The sequence below is a fragment of the Panthera onca genome, chromosome D4 (assembly GCF_046562875.1).
Source record: "Panthera onca isolate mPanOnc1 chromosome D4, mPanOnc1 haplotype 2, whole genome shotgun sequence".
Taxonomy (NCBI): domain Eukaryota; kingdom Metazoa; phylum Chordata; class Mammalia; order Carnivora; family Felidae; genus Panthera; species Panthera onca.
The window spans coordinates 35,217,638-35,241,150 of NC_138351.1; the positions used below are offsets into that span (position 1 = coordinate 35,217,638).

The 23,513-nt window shown below is 35.0% G+C and overlaps 1 protein-coding gene and 1 non-coding gene across 27 annotated transcripts in view; both read right to left on the minus strand.

The window, feature by feature from the left end:
* Positions 1-23,513, minus strand: part of PTPRD (protein tyrosine phosphatase receptor type D) — a 1,372,973-nt gene that overhangs the window by 648,847 nt on the left and 700,613 nt on the right. The window lies entirely within an intron of this gene.
* On the minus strand, positions 20,201-20,310 carry LOC132663946 (U6 spliceosomal RNA). The gene has a single exon (XR_009603335.1). It is a non-coding gene; the product is annotated as a U6 spliceosomal RNA (small nuclear RNA).

A 23,513-nucleotide genomic window follows, 5' to 3' on the forward strand; every position in this document is an offset into this window, starting at 1 on the left:
ATAAAGAAACAAAATGTTCAATGTAAGAAAGTACCACAAGGGGTGCCTCAGTGGCTCAGTTTGTTAAGTGTCTGACTGCAGCTCAGGTCAAGATCTGAGGGTTTGTGAGTTGGAACTCTGCATCAGGCTCTCTGCTATCAGTACAGAGCCCACTTTGGATCCTCTGTCTTGCTCTCTCTCTGCCTCCCCTTCACTGGTTTGTTTTTTTCTCTCTTTCTCTCTCTCTTTCTCTCCGTCTCCCTCTCTCAAAATGAATACATAAACTTAAAAAAATGTACCACAAGACTTTTCAGAAATATCCTATTTGTGGATTTTAATATTATTAATGAGACACTGAAGTGTATTAAAAATTTCCATGTGTAAATTAACATATTGAAAAGAATTAAATGAAAGCCAAGTAATGATCAAGGTATTAATTAGCCACCTCATACTACAGATCAATTTACAGAAGCAAAATTCTAAGGGAAGCTACATCAATAACAGTGAAAAACAGAATTAATTATCCTATTATATAAACTTATTTTTGCCATCTTTGGAAGTTATGGCTACTCTTTATAATTAATTATATGCCTATAGAAGGAGAGAGTTTATAGTACAGAAGTATACCTGTACAAATAGAATTTTCCACTCAGCAAAAAGGTCCTTTATGATGTCTACTTTGTATTGATTGGTATTTTACATATAACAAGAATTTTTTTTTCTAATCTCAACAATTTATTTGTTGGCCTTAATATGATTACTTCTGCTTACTTCTTTGTGCCCAAATTCATGTCTTTGCAATCTGCTTAATATCCTACTCGCTACTCTTGTGTAACAGGCTCTCTTGAAGACATTTGGTCCTTTCCTACCAGCGCACCATCACGGAGGGGTCACCCCAATGTATTATCTGCCCATTAAGCTTCCTTGTGCTACCTCTCTCCCTCCTTAGAGTTTCAGTGTTACTTTCAGTGATATGTTGGGTTCTAATCTCAGTGGTTGGAAAAACCTATTGTTAAATGTTCAGGAATTTTCTAAGTGGGGCTATAACTGGAAATAAGCTACCGTAAAACTATTTAAAACAAAGAAATCCTCAAATGTTTTTACCTCTGGAGAGCTGGTTTATCAACACACCACTGGAGCATTGTGGCTTTCAGAATGCATTAAATAACTGTGTTTGGACCTCCTGACAATGAACTATTATTAACATATTTATTTCCTATCATATTCTACTGGATCTTGCCCCAGTACTTTGAGCTTGCATTACCTTAAAGTGACTACCTGACTTCAGTAAGCCAGTGTGGTTACAGATTCTAGTTCCTTCTGCTTTCCTCTTATTCTTCTATGAGCAACTGAAACACGAACAGCTGAATCTGAAACTATGACCTTCTGAATAGTCTGAACAGTCTGTGTCCTGCACCTGGGGCTGTCCTTCTGTAACACAAAGCCTCCCTCTGCTGGCCCCAACTATTAAAATACATGTATTTGTATTTTCTGCCTCTAAAGGGCCAAGTGTGGTAAAAGACATTAAAAAAAAAAAAAAAAAAAAAAGCAAAAATCCAAAAATCCAAAGCACTACTGTTCTTTACTATAAATACAGTTTGACTATGGTTTGGGGAAGTACACATGTGAAGGCAGGTAAGCTAAGATAGGACTGGTCCTATGGTAATGATTGTCAACTGGATCCAAGTGTTCATCTTGGGTGCTCTTATTTAATACCAATTAAACAGTAATATACCCAACTCTATTGTGGGGGTATTTTTAGCAATCGATAGTAAAATGTGGATGACAGGCTGAGCTTTGACATCACCATTAGCAAGAAAGTTGACTAAATACTTGCTTCTTAAAACTGAATTTCATTAACTAGGTCTCCTTAACTAGCATATGTTTATTAACTGGCTTGTGATAGCTGGTGAAAGGCCTTTCCACTCTTGCCATGTTGTTAAAGAATTAGCTCTATAAGTAAAATTTAAAAAAAATCACAGTCTCTGAATGCCTGATCGTATTCCAACATGTAGAGACATGACAATATTTCAATAAAGTCTTCAGGTGATTTTGTTACCTTTCAAGCAAGATATCCGCTTACTGGTCTTATGGTCACTGTACCCTTAAACAGACTCAATCGTGGAGTGGTCCCATCTTGCCACAAAGCATGTGCTGTGCTGCAGAGACCAATACAGAATGTACATGTACCAGAGAAATCTTTGTGTATTCTTATCGACTTTGACCTCTTATATAGCATAGTTTTTTTTTGTTCTTTAAAAGAATTTAAGGTAAAATGCTAATGTGAAACAAAACCCCAAATTATTAAATGTTTTGACATTCAGTATTATTCTTACCTGTGCAATCTATAATTTAGGAAGCACCCACATTATCTTACTCCATTTTAAAATCTAATGATATGCCACAAAAACTTGAAAATATCTCTAGGATATACATGAAATATTTTTTAAAATATAAAATAAAATAAATCCTTATATCCTTATCTTCCTCCCATCTTTCAAGCATCTCAACATGATTTCTTGCTGGCACTACATAACAATGGCGATTTTAAACTGCCCATTTGTGTTCTAAACACCCTGGAATTCTAAACTTTTGACATATAACCCTCTGTGGCTGTTCTCTTACTTGGCTCTTGTGGATAGGATGATCAAGATCTGGTATGACAGCATCCCATATAATTTTTCCCAAATGTTTCCCTTCCTGACATTCTTTAGCCATATGGATCATTCCCATATTTAAAAGGTGAAAAAGTGCCAAAGAGAAAAGAAATTTATGTTTGGATGGTATAACCACAATGCAAATTAGAGGACAGAGGGCAAAAATGCCTGTGCATAAGAAGTAGGATTGAAAATCAAACCTCCCATAGAACCCATAAAACTCATCTCTTGGTGGAGAAAGAAGAGAGGAACAAGTTAATAAAATTACTCAAAATGAGTAAGTGTACTGAACTGAGCCATAGCTCAGATTCAAAACACATGTGTATACAAAAAGAAATTTGGCTTATTTCAATGCAGGTTTTATTCAATTGAACAGGGCATAGGGAAGCCAAAAATGAGCTAATTTTCAGTGCCATTTGCATTATCTGCCAGGTGTTAAACCCATTACAGACAATAGCATCATTTGCTGGAATTATCCATTCCTTCATTAGCTACACTCTCTTTATGCCCTCTAGTGCATATATTTTGAGTACACCTTCAGGAGGAAAGATCCAAATAGTTTTGTTATGGCTACAGTTTGTTTCCATTGGTTGAAATGGCAGCAAGTTAAACCAACTCAGGGACCTGAATATTAAGTCAGCCAACATTATGTATTGACCACTTTCTATCTGCTTAGTTCATTACTAAGCGTTTTAAATGATACAGAAGAAACAGAAAACTTGGCATGAGTCTCAATTGCTCCTTTATGAAGTAGGGATAAAATGGCAACTACTTTACCTGGCTGTTGTGAAAACCAGAAATAGCACATGTAACTGAACATAACATGTGAATAGCACAGGGTTGGTGTTTATTGATGTTAATGAATTCATAATTTTCGTATGTGAGAGAGGAACGTCATACCTGACATAACTAAAGAACAAAATAAGGAGGTATGAAATTAATTTGTGTCATGAGTGAGCCACCCAACACTAATAGATTATTTAAAGAGGTGACTGCAATTATACTCCTCTGATCTTTTTGGTAAAAAGGCATTATTTAAAAAGCTAAGCATAAGAAGGACCGGTAGACTATTTCTGCTGCTCTCAGCTGTAGAGGATGATGGGATTGCTCCCATGGGTATCTTTTTAATAAAGTTCACTTTATTATTCTCTAATACATTTTAGCAAGCTTCAGTGGTTATAACCACGACTTTCTTAAATAGGGGATACTCTTTCTTCTCAGAAGAGCAAATTGATATTTCTTATCATAATTGGGTAGTGTCTGGAATACAAATTCATACTTCTCATCATCCAATGGTTGGTTTACTATTCTGGACAAATTAGCTAACTTCACTAAACTGTAGTCCTGGTTTTAGAAAAAATAAAGCCATGCATTCAATGATTATCTGGGTAAAATAGAGCTCAGGAATTTCCTTTGCCAGCAAACTTTTGGGATTTCTATCTAAATAACCTGGATTTTTTTGCTTCCTCATAAAGTAAATAGCATTTTTATCTCTGTAGAATGAAATGCATCAATGAACCATAAGATGGCTGCTGTCTGGTTTAGAATGAAGCGTAGTGCAAATGATTCAATGAGGACTTCTCTCACTGTCATGTCTGAAGCACATGAATTTAGCTGTCAAAAAAACGACTGGAGGTGTATCCAGCTGATGCTGTAATATGATTTTCAGCATTGAAGTCTGAATCTATCATTCTAGATCCTCTTACAATACAAAGGCTATGAAAGCAAACGTATTGATGTATAATTTATAAACCTAGATTCTCTTTATTCTCCTTTCTTCTCCTTGTTCTTATTCTTCTTTTTCTTCTCCTGAAGCATGAACAAGGAACTTTCTTTATGTTGGGTAATAGACAAAACCAGAGTCATCCATTCCCTTGGTATTTATGAATTCAATCTTAAAGGCTAATGCTATTCTGAAGAGTCACTGATTCCCAGAGTTCTATCTGTAAGTGGCTTCTTCTTGTTAAAATGGAGATTGAACTATAAATTTGCAATTCCCATTGGGTGTCAATTACCATATTTATTCACAAAATCTATCTGTTATTTTTACCTCAAAATTGGAAAATGATATTATGTAAGCATCTGCCTACAGGTCTAATCATAAATTTTAGGGAGCATTATTAAATATTTTAAATCCATTTCCCTGATATTTAAGGAAAAAGTTTCAAACTTTATCATTTTAAGGAATCAATAGTATAATTAATTATAGTTTAAATGATCCTATAGACTTTTTTCAATATGTCTTTTCTTTTGTAGAGTAGGAAAAAAATACTGTTATTGAGGCAGTACCTGTCTATAAGAAAAAGAGAGAGAAATGAGTTTTTGAAAGATTGATGGCGATATTTACATTTAGTATAGTGAGGTAAAAATCAATAAGTAAGCCTTAGGGCTCTTTTTTCTACCTGGGCCCATACTGAGTATAGGTATAGGAAGCTGACTGATTACTTATAATAATGATTTGTCTGTTAATACCAAGAAAAAAAAAGTTCATCTTATGTTAACTTCTTCCAACTTTATGATTATTTTATTATTTTATTTTATTTTATTTTATTTTATTTTATTTTATTTTAAATGTTTATTTATTTTTGAGAGACAGAGAGAGACAGCATGTGTGGAGAATGGGTAGGAGAGAGGGAGACACAGACTCTGAAACAGACTCCAGGCTCTGAGCAGTCAGCACAGAGCCCATGGCAGGGCTTGAACTCATGAACCACAAGATCATGGCCTGAGCTTAAGTCGGATGCTTAACTGACTAAGCCACCCAGATGCTCCTATGATTGTTTTAAAGCATAAAGTTAAGAGAGTGTATGCTCCCATCCATATACATTAAAGAAAGAAATGGAAAGATAATTTATTATTCACTTCAAATTATGAGCACGGTTGTAAGTAAAGTTATACATTAAAAGATATGGCCATATGCCTTGGGAAAATGTAAAAATTTAATTCCAATAGACCTTTTAAGCTGTACCCTTCCATCCTCAACCATGTGATTTTGTTTTCCGCACCAAGTTAATTTGTGTTAACTGTTAGCTCCAAAGATAGTTCAGGATGAAAAAGGAACAGGAAAAATGTAATCTCCCTCACCTTCAAAAGCCTCTGCAGGGGCGCCTGGGTGGCGCAGTCGGTTGAGTGTCCGACTTCAGCCAGGTCACGATCTCGCGGTCCGTGAGTTCGAGCCCCGCGTCAGGCTCTGGGCTGATGGCTTGGAGCCTGGAGCCTGTTTCCCATTCTGTGTCTCCCTCTCTCTCTGCCCCTCCCCCGTTCATGCTCTGTCTCTCTCTGTCCCAAAAATAAATTAAAAAAAAAAAAAAAAAACAAAAAAAAAAAAACAAAAAAAAAAAAACAAAAGCCTCTGCAAACAATAGAATGTAAGGAAAAATAATGTATCTGTCCTATAAATACATATGTTTTGAAAAGTACCTGACTAATGTTTAAAATTTACTTAGTGTGTGTGTGTGTGTGTGTGTGTGTACCTGGCCTGATTTTTTTTTCTAAAATTGTACAAATTTATCCATATTTACTTCTGACCATTCAGAAACTGCTGCAAATTTTCCATCAATTCCATAACCTTCCCAGAGAGTTCCATGCCTTTACCCTCCTACCCTAATCTGAACCTGTTGTTTTAGATGCCAATGGATAGTTGTTTTTGTGGGACTTCTTTTCACCCCTTTCTAGTGTCTGGTCCTTTGGTTCTTGGATCTTTGTTTTGTTTTGTGTGGTTTATTTCCAAGTGTTATTTAAGCATATCCTTCAGTTGGTTCTTCTGAAAGAATAGATAGGATGTGATTCTTATTTTGCCTGTCCAAAATTGCCTTTACTGTACTTTACACTCTATTGATAGTTTAGATGGATATAGAATTCTAGATTGGAAATAATTTTCTTTCTAGAAGTTTGAAGATGTCATATCTTTTAGCATCCAATTATTTAATATTATTTTGAGAACTACATTCCATTTTTATTTCCACTCATTTTTATTTCCACTGTTGTCTTTGCTGCCTACAGTCCTTAGGCTTAGAATCTTTAGCCTGGTTATTCCATAATTTCCCCCATGATATGCTTCACAGTAGTTCTTTTAAAAAAATCTATATGTGAAGCAGTTATTGAATTCTTTCAATCTGGAGAATCATGTCCTTCAGTTCTAGGGGGATTTTCTTTTGTGATATCTTTGTTATTTTCATTCTTTTAGATTTTCTATGGTCTCTCCTTCTGGAAGTCATTTAAATCAGATGTTGGTTATCTTGTATTAATTATCTCATTAAAAATATTTTCTTGGGGTGCCTGGGTGGCTCAGTCAGTTGAGAGCCGACTTCGGCTCAGGTCACGATCTCGCGGTCCGTGAGTTCGAGCCCCGCATCGGGCCCCTGTGCTGACAGCTCGGAGCCCGGAGCCTGCTTCAGATTCTGTGTCTCCCTCTCTCTGACCCTCCCCCATTCATGCTCTGTCTCTCTCTGTCTCAAAAATGAATAAAAACGTTAAAAAAAATTAAAAAAAAATATTTTCTTACTGACTGATCATCACTTTTCTTTTTCGTTATTTTTCTGGGAGATTTTCTCAACTTTATTTTTCACCTCTCCCTTTATATTTTTGCCTGACTACTATAACACTTTAAAAATACAGGATTCCTTAGTTTTTCTTTGATTGTTCTTTTTTTAGGATTTGTATCTTTATTTGTTTTGTTCTCTTTTAAGTTAAAACTGTTGTTCATATATTTGGTCTTTGACTACCTGAATCAAAAGTTCTTATAGTTCTGTGTTGATGTGTGTATGTGGTCAGGGGCTTTATGACAGGGTGATGGGTACTGAGGTAGCTTTACTTTGGAATAACAACTTTTACATATTGTTATATGTGGCTCTTTTCTCAGAGACAATTATGTTTTTCCAAAGAATAATGCAATTCAATTCCTTGTTCTGATACTCTGGGAATAGGGAGCTGGTGTCTAGAAAGGACATTTGGGTTTCTTTTTCATAATTTCTGACTAGTGCCTCAATCTCAGACTTTTTTGTTTGTTTGTTTTAATAGCCTTGATTTTAATTCATTTTATCTAAAGTTTATATTTCTGATCTCCCGAGAGAAAAGGGGAAAGGTGGTCTTGTAGCCATACATGAAAATGGGAAGGGATTTGGTGATATAATCATATCCTAAAAACTTCAAACAATCCTCCTGTTTTCCATTGTCAAGCACTTTCCTTTATTGTCATATACAAGGTAAGTCCAAGTTGTGTAAATGGCACATCACAATTATCTAAGCTACTGGCATAAAGGATTCAGATTTTTCTACTTTGCTAATTTATCCACTTTCCATCTTCCAAAACTTTGTTGACATCTCTTAATCATTTTTACTCCTCTTATTCAAGTTGTCTTTGTATTAATGTTTTTTTTTTAATTTTAACTGATATTTTAGAGGTGTTTTTGAAGACAGCAGAGAACTTTGAATTCCATATGCCATGTTTTGCGTGAAGACTGTAGACTATATTTCAACACATGCTGATTATGAGATTTGTATTAATATGAGATTTAGTATTCTAATTAACTCTTAAAAGCATAGTACCATTCACATAGAAATGTTTCTTGATGTTTCATAATGTAAGATAGCATTCAATTTGAATGAGAGACTCAAGAGTAAGAGATGGTGCAGTTTTATTAGCCATCTGATATTAAATTATGGGCTGGGAAATACTTAACATGAAAGTTGAGTTTCTAGGAAATTATGACTTCATTTCTACCCATTGAGAGAAATGTCTTCACCAATTTATGCTACTTAATATTTCCTCTTTTTAAAAAGTGCTTAAAATAATAATTATACTAACATGTGAATGACCAAAGAATTTATAAGTACAAGAAGAAACTCTTCTACCTTAATCTTCTTTCATTTTTCAACTAAGTTTTATTAATTAAAAAAATTTTTTTTTACTTTTTCAGTATTTTAAAGCTATATTTTTTCACATATATTAAACTTTATAGTCTTCTGATGGGAGGAAAGGATGCTGTAAGTGTCCTATGAATATATGTGCATAGGCATGTGTCCTGCATATGATATGTGTGTATAATATATGTGTATTACAATATATATATATATATTTTCCTCTGCTCTTATTTAGTGTTTTGCTTAGTAAATAAGAGACACAATTTACTTTATAATCATATTTATAAAAATATCCTTTTGAAAGTGCAGCAGTATCATTTAGATGTGGAAAACATAACAAATATGCAATGAGTATGTAGCATGCTTATGGATTCCTTTTGACTGACTCTGGCTAAAATAGTGACTATTGTTTTTACTAATTGTGTTTCCAACATTTTCAAAATACAGGTTATGACTGAATTGATAAACAGTAATTTTTTATCTCTGTTAAACAAAAGCATAATATTGCCTTCTGGGCCTCATTCCCTCTTGTGACTAGAAAAGATATTAGCTGAAACCTAGAAAACTACTGAAAGTTAGAGATAAGACCATACATTGATATACCCTCTATGATTCAAACTATAAACAAAAAGATCCATAGTCCCATCAATTGCCCCAAATGTTCACCAGTTTTCCTATATACAACACTTTGTGATAAGAATTATTAGGTCGATTCCTTCTTCTTAATAAAGTATCAATAAATTCTTGTAGTTTCACTGGGAAACATTCCCCTAGACCTTTCAAGTTTTGTCTGTTGTACAATTAACTTATTCATAAACATTTATTTGTATACTATATCTATGAGATACTCCACTGGTGACAAATAATTAGATGATATCCTACTTTCAAATTGTTCTCATTCCCTTGGAAAGTATAGGCATATAAACACACTTTCATAATGAAGTAGAGTAAGAACTATTAGAAGTTACTTAGAATACCATGGGATTAACTGAAAACAATATATAAAAGTCATAGTACCAGAAGGGAAGAGCCTTTGAGGAAGCAATATGATAAATTTTGGAGTATTAAAGCACAGGATATATGGCAGTGAGAAGAGGGTAGAAGGATATGGCTAGATATGGAGGATGGAATCAGTTTATGAAAAGTCTTAAATTCTTTTAAAAAAGCCTATGTCAAAGCTCTGATGAGACATATAATAATCTGCATTTTAGAATCATTGTTCTAGCAGTATAAAATTATAGATAGAATTCAAGTCTTTGTTCCATAGAGAACAGCCAAACAAAGGGACCCAACAATACAAACACAGGTGATCTTTCTTATAGAAGAGCTAAACAGTAAGCCAGGAAAGCTATTGCATTTGTATTGACCTCTGGCTTAAGCATCTTATCCAAAATTGTTGAAAAGAAGGCTAATTAAATCAGTAAAAATTAGAGAACAACTATCATTTAAAAATCAGAAATTTTTAAAAATTTGCTTGATGGGGCACCTGGGTAGCTCAGTCCAATAAGCGTCAACTTCGACTCAGGTCATGACCTTGCAGTCCATGAGTTCAAGCCCCACCTTGGCTCTGTGCTGACAGCTCAGAGCATGGAGCCTGCTATGGATTCTGTGTCTCCCTCTCTCTGCCCCTCCCCAAATTGCTCTCTCTCTCTCTCTCTCAAAAATAAGTAAATGTTAATTTTTTTTTTAAATTTGCCTGAAGTTAACATAAAAGAAACTGATAATAAGACAAAATTACAATGTTGTCTCTTTTAATATTTTTAACCAATCTGTCAACTCTATGGAAAAAGAGGGTATGAACTTTGCACCTATTATATCATTGGCTCTGGTTTGTTGAGAGAAAAAAAAAATAAAAAGGTGAAATTATGGCTTAAAATATTCCAACCACTATTTAACATGATCTTTGGAGGTTTGCAAATAGCTTTATTAATAATGTACTGGGAATTGCAGGTTGTATAATTTGAAAACGCACTATATTAATATAACTATTTAAATATATGTGTATATATATACGTATATATATATATATACATATGTGCCTGGGCAGCGCCCTCGGTTAAGCATCCAACTTCCGCTCATATCATGACCTCACAGTTCGTGGGTTTGAACTGTGGGTTCCTCCTGTGTTAGGATCTGTGCTGACAGCTCAGAGCCTGGAGCCTGCTTCGGATTTTTTGTGTCCCTCTCTCTCTGCCCCTCCCCCACTCAGATTCTGTCTCTCTCTCTCTCTCTCTCTCAAAAACAAATAAACATTAAGAACATTTATATATATATATATATGTATATATATATGTATTTATACATATATATATACATATATATATATAATCTTTTATTTCCCTTCTGTTTATCATAATACTAATGAAATAAGTAGCATGTCAGGTTTAAAAACAATTTTGCTTAAGAAAATTTTATGATATTGTGCGTCAGAGGAAAATATCATAAGTTATATAAATGTAATTAGAGGCGGATATAGAAGTAGTCCTAGAAACACAAATCCATTAAGAAGAAATCCATGTATTTGAAAGATAAACAAATAAAACAAACATAATATCAAGCTAATGGGTATATAAATATGGTAGTCTTCTCCATAAAAGTACAAAAAATTCTCTCATATATATAATACTCATTTTGGGATTTCTTCCTATTATGCCCAATAGTTTGACAGTTATAAAACATTGTTTATATGCACAGTATCAAAACCACAAGATATTTTGGAAGATAGCATCAGAATAGGAAGACCTTAGGATCACTTTGTCTCATGAGTACAACTAGATAATTATTAAATTATCCTAAATACTCCAGAAATGGACCTGAAGACTGACAGAACAAACTCCATAACTAAAAGGAAAGAAGAGGTCACATCAAAGAAAGTAGAAAGTGTGGAGATAGGGTATAGAGGAGAAATGGATCCTGAGTGCTGTGGAGGGCTGGGAGTTGTGGCCAAAGAGAAGGGAATGAGGGAGAGGAGCACACAGGAGAATGCACAGGAGAATATTTCCCCAAAACCGTTCACTTGGAAATAAGGGAGGCTGAATTTCATGAGTTCTCACAACCAGTGGAGTTTATAACCTGGAGTTTTTCAGAAAGATAAGCAAACGATAAGAGACTCTTAAATATAGAGAACAAATTAAGGGCTGCTGGAGGGGAGGTGGATGGTGGGGATGGACTAAGTGGGTGATAGGCATTAAGGAGGGTACTTGTTGGGATGAACACTGGATGTTATATGTAAGTGATAAATCACTGGGTTCTACTCCTGAAACCAATATTACACTATATGTTAACTAACTTAAGTTTAAATTAGCAAACAAACAAACAAGCAAACACTGAAGTTTTAAAGGTTACTGGGCTTGGTTGGTATAGAGACCAGAGGGCACTACACTGGAGAGAAGGCAGGCAAACAACCCTGGGGCAGAGAGCATGGAAACAGTGATTTGAAGGATGCCTGACAAAGACAAGAAAGGATCAGAGGAAATCTCCAGAAACAATAACAAAACAAGTGATAAAATGGTAATAAATACATATCTATCAATAATTACTTTGAATATAAATGGACTAAATGCTCCAATCAAAAGACATAAGGTGTCAAAATGCATGAAAAAATCAAGACCCATTTATATGCTGTGTATAAGAGACTCATTTTAGACCTAAAGACCTGCAGATTGAATGTGAGGGAATGGAGAAAAACCTATCACACAAATGGATGTCAAAAGAAAGCTGGAGTAGCAATACTCATCAGAGAAACCAGACTTCAAAACAAAGATAGTAACAAGAGATAAAGAAGGACACTATATCATAATAAAGGAGAAAATCCAACAAGAAGATATAACAATTGTAATATTTATGCCCCCAACACAAAATACCCAAATATATAAAACAATTCTAACAAACGTAAAGGAACTTATTTATAATTATAAATAACAGTAGGGGACTTAGCACCCCAGTTACATCAATGGGGAAATCGTTTCAATAGAAAATAAACAGGGTCACCTAAATGTCTGACTTCTGCTCAGGTCATGATATCACAGTTTGTGGATTCAAGCCCCGCATCAGGCTCTGTGCTGAGAGTGCAGAGCCTGTTTGGGATTTTCTCTCTGTCCCTCTCTCTCTGCACCCACCCTCCTCCCTGCTTGTACACACACACACACTCTCTCTCTCTCTCAAAAATAAATAAATAAACTTAAAAAAAAAAAAGAAAATAAACAAGGATGGGTGCCCGGGTGGCTCAATTGGTTAAGAGTCCAACTCTTGATTTCAGCTCAGGTCATGACCTCAAGGTCCATGAGTTCAAGCTCCACATGGTGAACTGTGCTGACAATGTGTAGCCTAGTTCTCTCTCTCCCTCTCCCTTTCTCACATGCTCTCTCTCAAAATAAATAAATAAATAAACATTTTTAAAAAATAAACAAAATAAAAAAGGGAACAATAGCTTTGAATGACACACTGAACTAAATAGACTTAACAGATATATACAGGACATTCCATATTAAAACAGCAGAATACACATTGTTTTCTAGTGCACATGGAACATTCTCCAGAAAAGACCACATATTAGGTCACAAAACAGGCCTCAGAAAAATATTGAAGTCATGGGGCGCCTGAGTGGCTCAGTCGGTTGAGCAACCAACTTCTTCTCAGGTCATGATCTCATAGTTTGTGAGTTTGAGCCCTGCATTGGGCTCTGTGCTGACAGTTCAGAGCCTGGAGCCTGCTTCTGATTCTGTGTCTCCCTCTCTCTCTCTGCCCCTCCCCCACTCATGCTCTGTCTCTGTCTCAGAAATAAATAAACATTAAAAAAATATTAAAAAAAAAGATTGAAATCATAACATGCACCTTTTATGACCACAATGCCATGAAACTAGAAGTCAACCACAAGAAAAACCATGGAAAGACCACAAATGCATAAGGGTTAAACAACACACTACTAAATAATGAATGAGTCAACCTGGAAATCAAAGAAATTTAAAAAAATAAATAAATGGAAACAAATGAAAGTCAAAACAAAACCGTCCAAACATTTGGGATGCAGCAAAAACAGTCCTAAGAGGGAAGTATATAACAATACATGAAGAAGCAAGAAAAATACCAAATAAACATCCTAATGTTACACCTAAAGAGCTAGAAAAAGAACAACAAATGAAGCCTAAAGCCAGTAGAAGGAAAAAGAAATAATAAAGATTAGAGAGGAAAGAAATAATGTAGAAACTAAAACAAACAAATAAAAACCAATAGAAGGGATCAATGAAACCAGGAGCTGGTTCTTTGAAAAAATCAATAACACTGATAAATCTCTAGCTAGACTTATCAAAAAGAAAAGAGAAAGGATCCAAATAAGTAAAATCACAAATGAGAGAGGAGAAATAACAAATACCACAGAAATACAAGCAATGAGATAATATTATCAAAAACTATATACCATCAAATTGGACAACCTAGAAGAAATGGGTAATTCCTAGAAACATAAAGGAATGGAATGAGTAATCAAAAAACTCCCAAGGAAGGAAAGTCTAGGGCCAGATGGCTTCACAGTGAATTCTACCAAACATTTAAAGAAGAGATAATACCTATTCTTCTCAATCAATTTCAAAAAATCAAATAGGAAAGAAAATTTCCAAATTCATTCTATGAGGCCAAAATTACCCTGATACCAGAACAGTATAAATACACCACTAGAAAAGAGATATATAGGCCAGAATCCCTGATGAGCATAGATGCAAAAATTCTCAATAAAATCCTAGCAAATTGAATCCAATAACATATTAAAAAATCATTCACCAGGATGAAGTGGGATTTGTTCCTAGGCTACAAGTGTGGTTTAATATTTGTAACTCAATCAACATAATATATCACATTAATAAATTAAAGGATAAGAACCATATGATCATTTCAATAGATGCAGAAAATGCATTGGACAGAGTAAAGCATCCATTCACGATAAAAAAAAAAAAAAAACCTTCAACAAAGTTGGTTTAGAGGAAACATACCTCAACATAATAAAGGCCATATTTGAAAAACCAACAGCTAATGTCATCCTCAATTGTGAAAATCTGAGAGCTTTTCCTGTATGGTTAGGAACAAGACAAGGATTTCCACTCTCATCATTTTAATTAAACATAGTACTGGAATTTCTAACCACAGCAATCAGAATACAAAAAAAGAAAAGGCATCTAAATTGGTAAAAGTAAATAAAACTTCCACTATTTGCAGATGACATGATACTATATGTAGAAAACCTGAAAGATGCCATCAAAAAAACTACCAGAACTGAAAAATAAATTCAGTAAAGTTGCAGAATACAAAATCAACATACATAAATCGGTTGCATTTCTATATATCACTAATGAAGCAGCAGAAAGAGAAATTAAGGAATCCATCCCATTTATAATTGCACCTAGGAATAAACTTAAGCAAAGAGGGCAAAGATCTGTACTCTGAAAACTGTAAAACACTGATGAAAGATGACACAAAGACATGGAAAGACATTCCATGCTCATGGATTAAAAGAACAAGTATTGTTAAAATGTCTATACTGCCCAAAGCAATCTACAAGTAACAGAATCCCAATCAAAATACTAACAACATTTTTCACATAGCTAGAACAAATAATCCTAAAAATTGTACGGAACCACAAAAGATCCTCAAAAGCCAAAGTAATTTTGAAAAAGAAAAGCAAAGCTGGAGGCATCACAATTCTGGACTTTAAGTTATATTACAAAGCTATAGTAGTCAAAACAGTATGGTACTGGCACAACAATAGATACATAGTACAATAGAACATAATAGAAAATCCAGAAATAATACCACAACTATATGGTCAATTAATCTTTGACAAGGCAGGAAAGGATATCCAATGGAAAAAAGAATTTCTCTTCAACAAATGGTGTTGCGGAAACTGGATAGCTACATGAAAAGAATGAAACTGGACCACTTTCTTACACCATACACAAAAATAAATTAAAAATGGATCAAAGACCTAAATGTGAAACCTGAAACTATCAAAATCCTAGAAGAGAATACAGGCAGTAAATTCTTTGACATTGGCTGTAGCAACTTCTTTCTAGATATGTTTCCTGAGGCAAGGGAAACCAAGCAAAAATAAACTATTGGGACTTCATCAAATTAAAAGCTTCTGAACAGTAAGAGAAACAATCAACAATACTAATAGGCAACCTACTGCATGGGAGAAGATATTTGCAAATGACATATCTGATGAAGGGTTAGTATGCAAAACATATAAAGAACTTATACAACTCAATACCTAAAAACAATTAATCTAATTAAGAATGGGCAGAAGACATGAACAGACATTTCTCTAAAGAAGACATACATATGGCCAACAGATACATGAAAAGATGGTCAACATCATTCATCATCAGGGAAATGCAAATCAAACCACAATGAGATATCACCTCACCTGTCAGAATGATCAACAACAAAAGAAACAACAGGTGTTAGTATGTGGAGAAAGGGGAACCCTTTGCACTGTTGGTGGGAATGGAAACTGATACAGCAACTCTGGAAAACAGTATGGATGTTTCCCAAAAAAATGAAAAATAGAACTATGTTATGATTCAGCAACTGTACTACTATTTACCAAAAGAATAAAAAAAATGCTAATTTGAAGGTGTATTTGCACCCTGATGTTTATAGTAGCATTGTCTACAATAGCCAAATTATGGTAACAGCCCAATTGCCTATAGATTGATGAATGGATAAAGAAGAAGTGGCATATATGTGTGCAGATATAGATATAGATGTAGATAGATATAGATATAGATAGATATAGGTATAGATAGATATAGATACATATATATATATATATATATAATGGAATATTACTCAGCCATAAAAAAGAATGAAATCTTGCCATTTGCAAGGACATGGATGGAGCTAAAGAGTATTATGCTAAGTGGAATAAGTCATTCAGAGAAAGTCAAATACCATTGGATTTCACTCATATGTAGAATTTAAGGAGCAAAACAAACAAAAAAAGAAAAAGAGAGAGACAAACTAAGAAACAGACTTTTAACTCTAGAGAACAAACTCATGGTTACCAGAGGGGAGGTGGGTGTGTAGATGGGAAAAATAGGTGATGGGGATTAAGGAGGACACTTGTCGTGATGAGTACTAGGTGTTTTATGAAGTATTGAATCACTACATTGTATACCTAAAACTACAATTACACTGCATGTTAACTAACTGCAGTTTAAATAGAATCTTAAAAAATAACACAACAAAAGATTACTATTTACTTAAGAAATGATAAAATTGGAAATTAATAAAAACTGATTTGCCTAAAGTCATAGAAAGGTTGAACTTAAAACTCAATAGAATTGAAACATTGGTTTGTATAGCTAACTTTAATGACTAAGTAATCCATAAATTGTAGTTGTGTCTTGTAATTCACAAGGGGAAGAGAGAAAGATTTCATGAAGAGAAGTCAGTAGGCATGAAGAAAAAAAAAGGGAAATGATTTATCCAAATGTGTATGAGTACTTAGAAATGATAAAAAGATGTTGAATGATGATTTGGATTAGAGTTAATATAATTTAGGTATTAGTCTCTCCGTTGATAGAACTGGAGGATTTCATTCTGTGATTTATGTGCCAATTTTGACATATTCTCTCTCAAAAAGCTTTTTAAAATGGTATCTCAAATAAAGGCATAAAGCTTTTTTTTATTTCCTTGCAAAAAAAGTACAAGGGAAGATTGCAAAAACACTAGGTAACAACGTATAATTCATGGTAACCTTCAGAAATTCTCTCTAGATTTTGGCCAGCTTTCTTTCAAAGAGTTTTGAAGATTTTATGTTGACTTGGAGCCTATATGGAGAAATCTTGGATTATTTGGGTAATTTTTTGTTCCTTATAGTCCTTGGGATTTCCTCTAAAGAATATGTAGAATTATAGAAGTATCTTAAAGTTGGGCAGCCTGTATGAATATGGAAACTGATAGAAACTGCCTTGAAGAATCTCTAGTTATGAACGGTTAAAAGAACATTGAAGATTTCAACAACTCTGTTAGATGTCCCATGATTTCTGAAAAGAGCTCAGAATATTAATGAAATACATGATTGATGCACTTGCTAAGGTATGTTAAAAAATAACAGATTTAATATATCTTTGACCAATATTCCCCAGTTGTAAAAGGAAGAAACTGAAAGAATTCAGACCATGGATAAAAGTTGGAATTTTAATAAAAATGAGACAAAATTATCCACAACTATCTTTGAGCCCTGATACACATTGATACACGATAGGATAATCCCTGCTTATCTCTCCCCTCCCAGTTTTCAACCTCCCCTTCCCACACATACATACACCCTTGCTGTGTTTCATGAGCTCAACATTTACGCACTATTATCAACCAGGTTCTCTTTCCTTGTGGCTTCTTGATGGTTCAGGCAATGCGAAGCACCAGCAGAATATTAGAAGGTAAAAGAAATGAAGAATTATGGTATTTATCTCTCTTGTTTTTTACCTGCCAGGACACTTGTTGCCTTTCTTTACTTAAGGTCAGTTTCTTCTTGAACAGATCTTTCTGTGTTCTGATAACTCTATGTTCCATCAAGCCTAGGCATGGAGGTGTAGCTTCCAGCTGTAGTTAGCGCAGGATGCTTCACCAACCTTTAATACTGTTCAATCTGTCTTAAATAGTCACCTTATTAAACTCTCTTCAACCATTTTTAATTATGCCACCAGTTTTCTGACAGGGTTCTGACTGATACACATGCAGTAAATCGTCATATGATTACTGTGACATGTGAGAAGGGTTAGTGGTGGGCTGAAAAGTTTACATGTTTATTACATGGCAGATATAAAAGTGTCCCCCAACAAGAGTTAATGGAAAAAATACAAATACTTGTAAATTTCAATCATATATATTGATTATTTTGCTATGGAAAAAAAATCTCCTTTGCAATAGGGTTCCTATGTAGTATGCTCATAATTTAGTTTGCACTAGTTATAAACTGCTCTGGAGTGTGTATCCTGGTTACCTTAGAAATTGCTTTTCCTAAGTAGAAAGTGGCAATTATGGTCTGCAGGGGCACTCAGAAATAGTGTCTGTTTTTGAACTACAGGAAGACATGAAGGTGTGGAATTTTTCAGGGAGCACCAGATGTGGTTGCTCCAGTGTTACATAGCCCCACGTGTCCCAATTCACTATTCTTTGGGGGAATAGCTTATAATTCATCCATTGTTGTCACATCCTGGAAGACTAGTAAGCCTGGAGCTTTTGATTTACACATTATAGAATTAAGTGCTTATGTGAGAAAACAGACCTATGGATAAATAGATGGTGAAATGCCTATTAACTACAGCATATAATTACATAGTATATAATCACCTCTGTGGTTGTTACAGGCCAAACAATAGTAGACAAGTGAGGTGTACATTAAGCACAAACTGTGTTATTTAGAGTCCTAAAACTCAGAATGTACTCACCAAGGAAAGAAGTTCACATGTTATTCATTGTCAAAGTAGCTAAGAATACATTCCTAGTCCCTAAAGATCTAACCTCTTACAATGGGGAATGCCGTGGGTATGGTGCTTTTATAAATCTTGTGTAGTGACAACTCTATATCCCCTACAACTATTTAACAACTATTTTACATTTTCTTCAGGAAGACCAAACTAACCTTCCCCCCCCCCCCCCCCCGTAACAGTATTTTAAATTCTGATTCAAAGTTGGGTTTTCAAGGCTGATACTAGTTTTTATGATGATAGCTGCTCTGTCAGACAGACTTTAAAGCCGTCCTCAGGGTTCCTTCCTTTTAGTATGGACAGGACCTATGATATGCTTCCAACCAACATAATTTGGCAAAGGTGATAGGAGCCCACTTCCTGATTATGATACATTGTATAATATTCCATTTTGCTATCAGACCAGTGTTCCCCTCCTCCCTTACAGGTTTTAAAGAAGCAAGGTACAATGCTGTGGGGTGTTCTGTGGAGAGAGACATGAGGCATGGAGCTTCAGTCGGCCTCTGGGAGCCGAGAGGAAACTCCAGCCAACAGGCAGCAAGGAGTTGGAGCCCTTGCTCTAAGGGTCACAAGGAAGTAAATTCTGCCAACAACCTGGGTGAATTGGAAAGTGGATCTGTCAGTACTAGAGCCTCCAGATGAGAAGTAGCCCTGTCTTTTGTATTGACTACATCCTTGCAAAGAATAAGCAGTATCTGTCCCTACTCACAGAAACCGTGAAAGAATAAATATATGTTTTTACTAAGCCACTGAGTTTGCGGTAATTTGTTACACAGCATAGGAAAATGATACACTTGCCAAACACATACTTGGTTAGTAAGCAGTGACTAAGTACCATGAGCCAAGAATTATTCACTCTATTTGAAAAGACAAGAGAGATAAATCCATATGTTCAAGGAAGTTATAGTAGGTGATTTCTAATATACATAGCTAAAACAAAACCAAACAGGTAAGATGTGTTCCTTTCATACGGAGATACAGGAAAACTGTTTACAATGCTAAATGACTGTTCTACTTTAAGTACATAAGAGAACAAAGCAGATTTACCCAATAGAATTAGAAATTTTATTCAGCTCCATCAATTAAAATCTGACTCCATTTGCACGTATTTTTGCATTCTGACATCAGCAAGAAGGAATCACCTTTATCTACCATGTGAGGGTGTATATCCTTGCCATTTCATCCCATAACATCCCGTAAAACTTGCAAAAAGTTCACAAAACTCAGCAATGCTAATTAGAAAATCTGTGACTTGCCTTTTGCTCAGGGGCCTTACTAACCTTCTCTGTATGGTTCCAATTTTAGTATATGTGCTATTGCATATGTACTATGCTTTGTTTTCACATTCAGTAGCCACTAGCCTACATAGCCAAACTCTATATCAAATCTATATCAGAGAGTTGCTCACTGTCTTAGATGACATTTTCAGCAAAGTTTTTAAGTGTCTGAATTTCTTGAATGAACTAGATCAACAAAACAAATCATACTATCAGGGGCAGAAAGAAAGAGAATTAAAGAGAAGGATGCAGTTAATACAGATATTAATTTTAAAAAGCCGTATTCAATGATATTTGAAAACTGTTGCTAGTTCTTTTGTTTGTTTGCTTTCATGTTTGCAATTTCTGAGGCTTTAGGGACTTCACATCAAAGTAACAAAAGAGTGGCTAAACCCTGATATATTATAACGAGCTTCTGCAGCAATAATTAATATAAGGGGGCACTGACACTAGAATTAATCTTGGAAACTACTCTCAAGGTGATGGGGAAAATGAATGTGCCGTGGGAGTACCCCATAGTGCTGCACCATCATTGCTACGTCCTATCATTGATCATTGATGATGGCAAAGAAGTGATCGTTCACAAAGCAGAACTAATAATAGTCTTCAAATACGGAAGGATCTTTACTCACTTCTATGTTTGGTAACAGTTCATGTCAAGTGAATAATGAGTTTTTTACTGCCCCAAAGGGCACAAGCAATGAGCTTCCTTTTCTCCCTTTCCCTGCTGCATTGTAGACGGTATTGGAGACCAGTTAATTTGGATACTGAATTTTTTTTTCCCAGATGTAAATATGTAGCTCTAAGAGATTATCCAAGTATTAGTATGGTTGCATATTTGGGTACTATAGACAGGACCGATTCTGCCCTGAGCCAGACACTCAAAGTGACATCACAATTCAGGGAATTCCTTGGCTATGTCAGGCATAGGAGGTGTCCACTGTGTTTTTTTCATAGTGGTGGTGATGGTGCCATTGTCAGCATTAGCACCATTACTGGGATCTCACTAATTCAATACGTCCTTCCTGTCACAAAAAGACACTCAAAGCACTTCAGTTATCTGAAACAATGTGTAAGCCATGGCTCTTAGGTAACATGATCCTTGTCAGGTGCATCTTACAGTTTAACAGGCTTCACTGAGATTTCGCACGCACCCTGAGTGCTTTCTCACCCTTGAACTCTGCTGCTGTACTTTTGCCCTAGTGATGCCTGCTGATTCTTGTAATCAGTAGTTTTGCTGCATTTAATGAACATTTTTCTAGCAAGTAAATTGTAAGCTCTGTATAAGATGCACAGGGGAACAATAGCTCCCTTTGGAAATGAAAAAGTAGCCATGCAAAATAAACAAGTGTTTGGTCCATTACTATTACCTCATTTCTTCCTGGAAGCATTTGTTTTAGTTTCATAAGCAAGTTGATATTGTAAATAAAACTCCCCCATAATCCCAAGATAACACTTGGGTCTCACAATGTAGATGGGAATGTGCTTATGTTGTATAATTCTGATTCCTCCTCTTGTATAAGACTCCAATAATAACATCCCTGTTTCTAATCATGCCCCCCAAAACATCATTTAATAGCTCACCTTTTCCCTCTGAATTTTTGTATGCACTGAATCCAGCCTTATAAAAGGATAAAGGATACCTATGTGATTACCTAAAATAAATAAGATCATAATCAACCCAAAAGAAAACATTATACTCATCCAGAAATTCCTTACCAGGAATACTCCAAAGAAGAAATAAGTGTGTTTATCTATGGTAATAACAATACAGCTGCCTAGCAATCAACTTAGCTTTCCTGTCATCTTTGTCAAGCAGTGTGTTTACACTGGAGACAATCTGAGGAAAGAGAAATCTGTATTGTGATATCAGCACAATGAAAGCGTATTTCTAAACACAGTCAGTCTCTTGTTTATGAAGCACGATGATGATTACTTACAACACAGTGTTTACATAGGCTTGGATTATTAAAAGTTTAAAAATGGCAGAGTGCATTTAAGGCTCAATCATTTCAACTTTTCTCCAAAATCACTTTTTCAAATATTGTAAAAAATATATAATATTGAATATTTCATTGAAAGGAGGGAACAATCTTGTATATTTTCTGTGTGCCTGCATTTTATATCTCCGTGTAAGTGTATATATTAGAATGTCTGTGCATGTGAGTGCATGTGTGTGTTGAAGGAATAAAAATAATTATTTCTTGACTTTGTTCTTGATTTTGAAGACAATTTGTCTTTAAAAAAAGATAAAGCAGGTTTATTTTAGTGAGGTTAGTTAGAAATAAGTATTTTTTTTTTTAATTAAAGTATTAACCAATCATATAAGAGCCTCATTTTTTTCTAACAGCTTTTTTTTTTTTCCTAAAGAGGTTCAAGAGCTGGTGTCTCAAAGGGACTGTTCAATGTGCATTTGTATATAATAACTATCTTCTTCCCTGACTTTAGCAAGTATACTTAGACCAACTCAAATGAACCACAGATTTAGTACCATCAGCAGGAAAGCAGAGACACACAGAAAAGAGGCTCTTTGGGTTTTTGTTAAGGAGGAGAGGAATGCCAATAAGTAGAAAGAAATATAGGACTTGGGACTTCTCTCTGCTAAACTATCTTAAGAATACTGATGAATTAGATTTTAAAGGCACATGCAGGAGGACTTGAGAAATTTGCTGTCAACCAAGTAGGAAAGAATTGAAGACTTTTTTTTTCAATGCTCACTAATGCCTTCCCATAGAACTTGTTCAAGGCACAACACACTGAGTTCCTGAGACTACCTACCCTTCAAGTCGTTATCTGCTCCCCCCACTCCTTGGGAACTAGTAATCACTTTTGCTCTCTCTCTTTTTTCCAGTAAATGTTTTCTCTACACTAATGTGGATACAATTATTGCGATAATACTTCCACAAACATTTATATTGAAAATACTATATATTGTATTAGGAAAGGCAGCAGATGTTTCACAATGTAAAGGAGCTGTGTAAAGAGTTCTAGATCCCAACTGCAGCTCCTTTCCTTTTCTATGTAGATGACCTCAGTCACATTACACAGCCTTTCTGAGAATCATCTGCAAATGAGGGTCATTAGATATTCTTTACATGCTGATTTGATGATCATCTGAGGAAATGTATGTAAAACCACCTAGGCTATTGCTACTAAAATAGGGGAGAGGTCTTAGTTTCATTCCATAGGAGGAATGTAAGGCACCAAACAGCAGGTGGAGATTTTTATGAGACTGAAAGGCTGTGCTCCAGCTG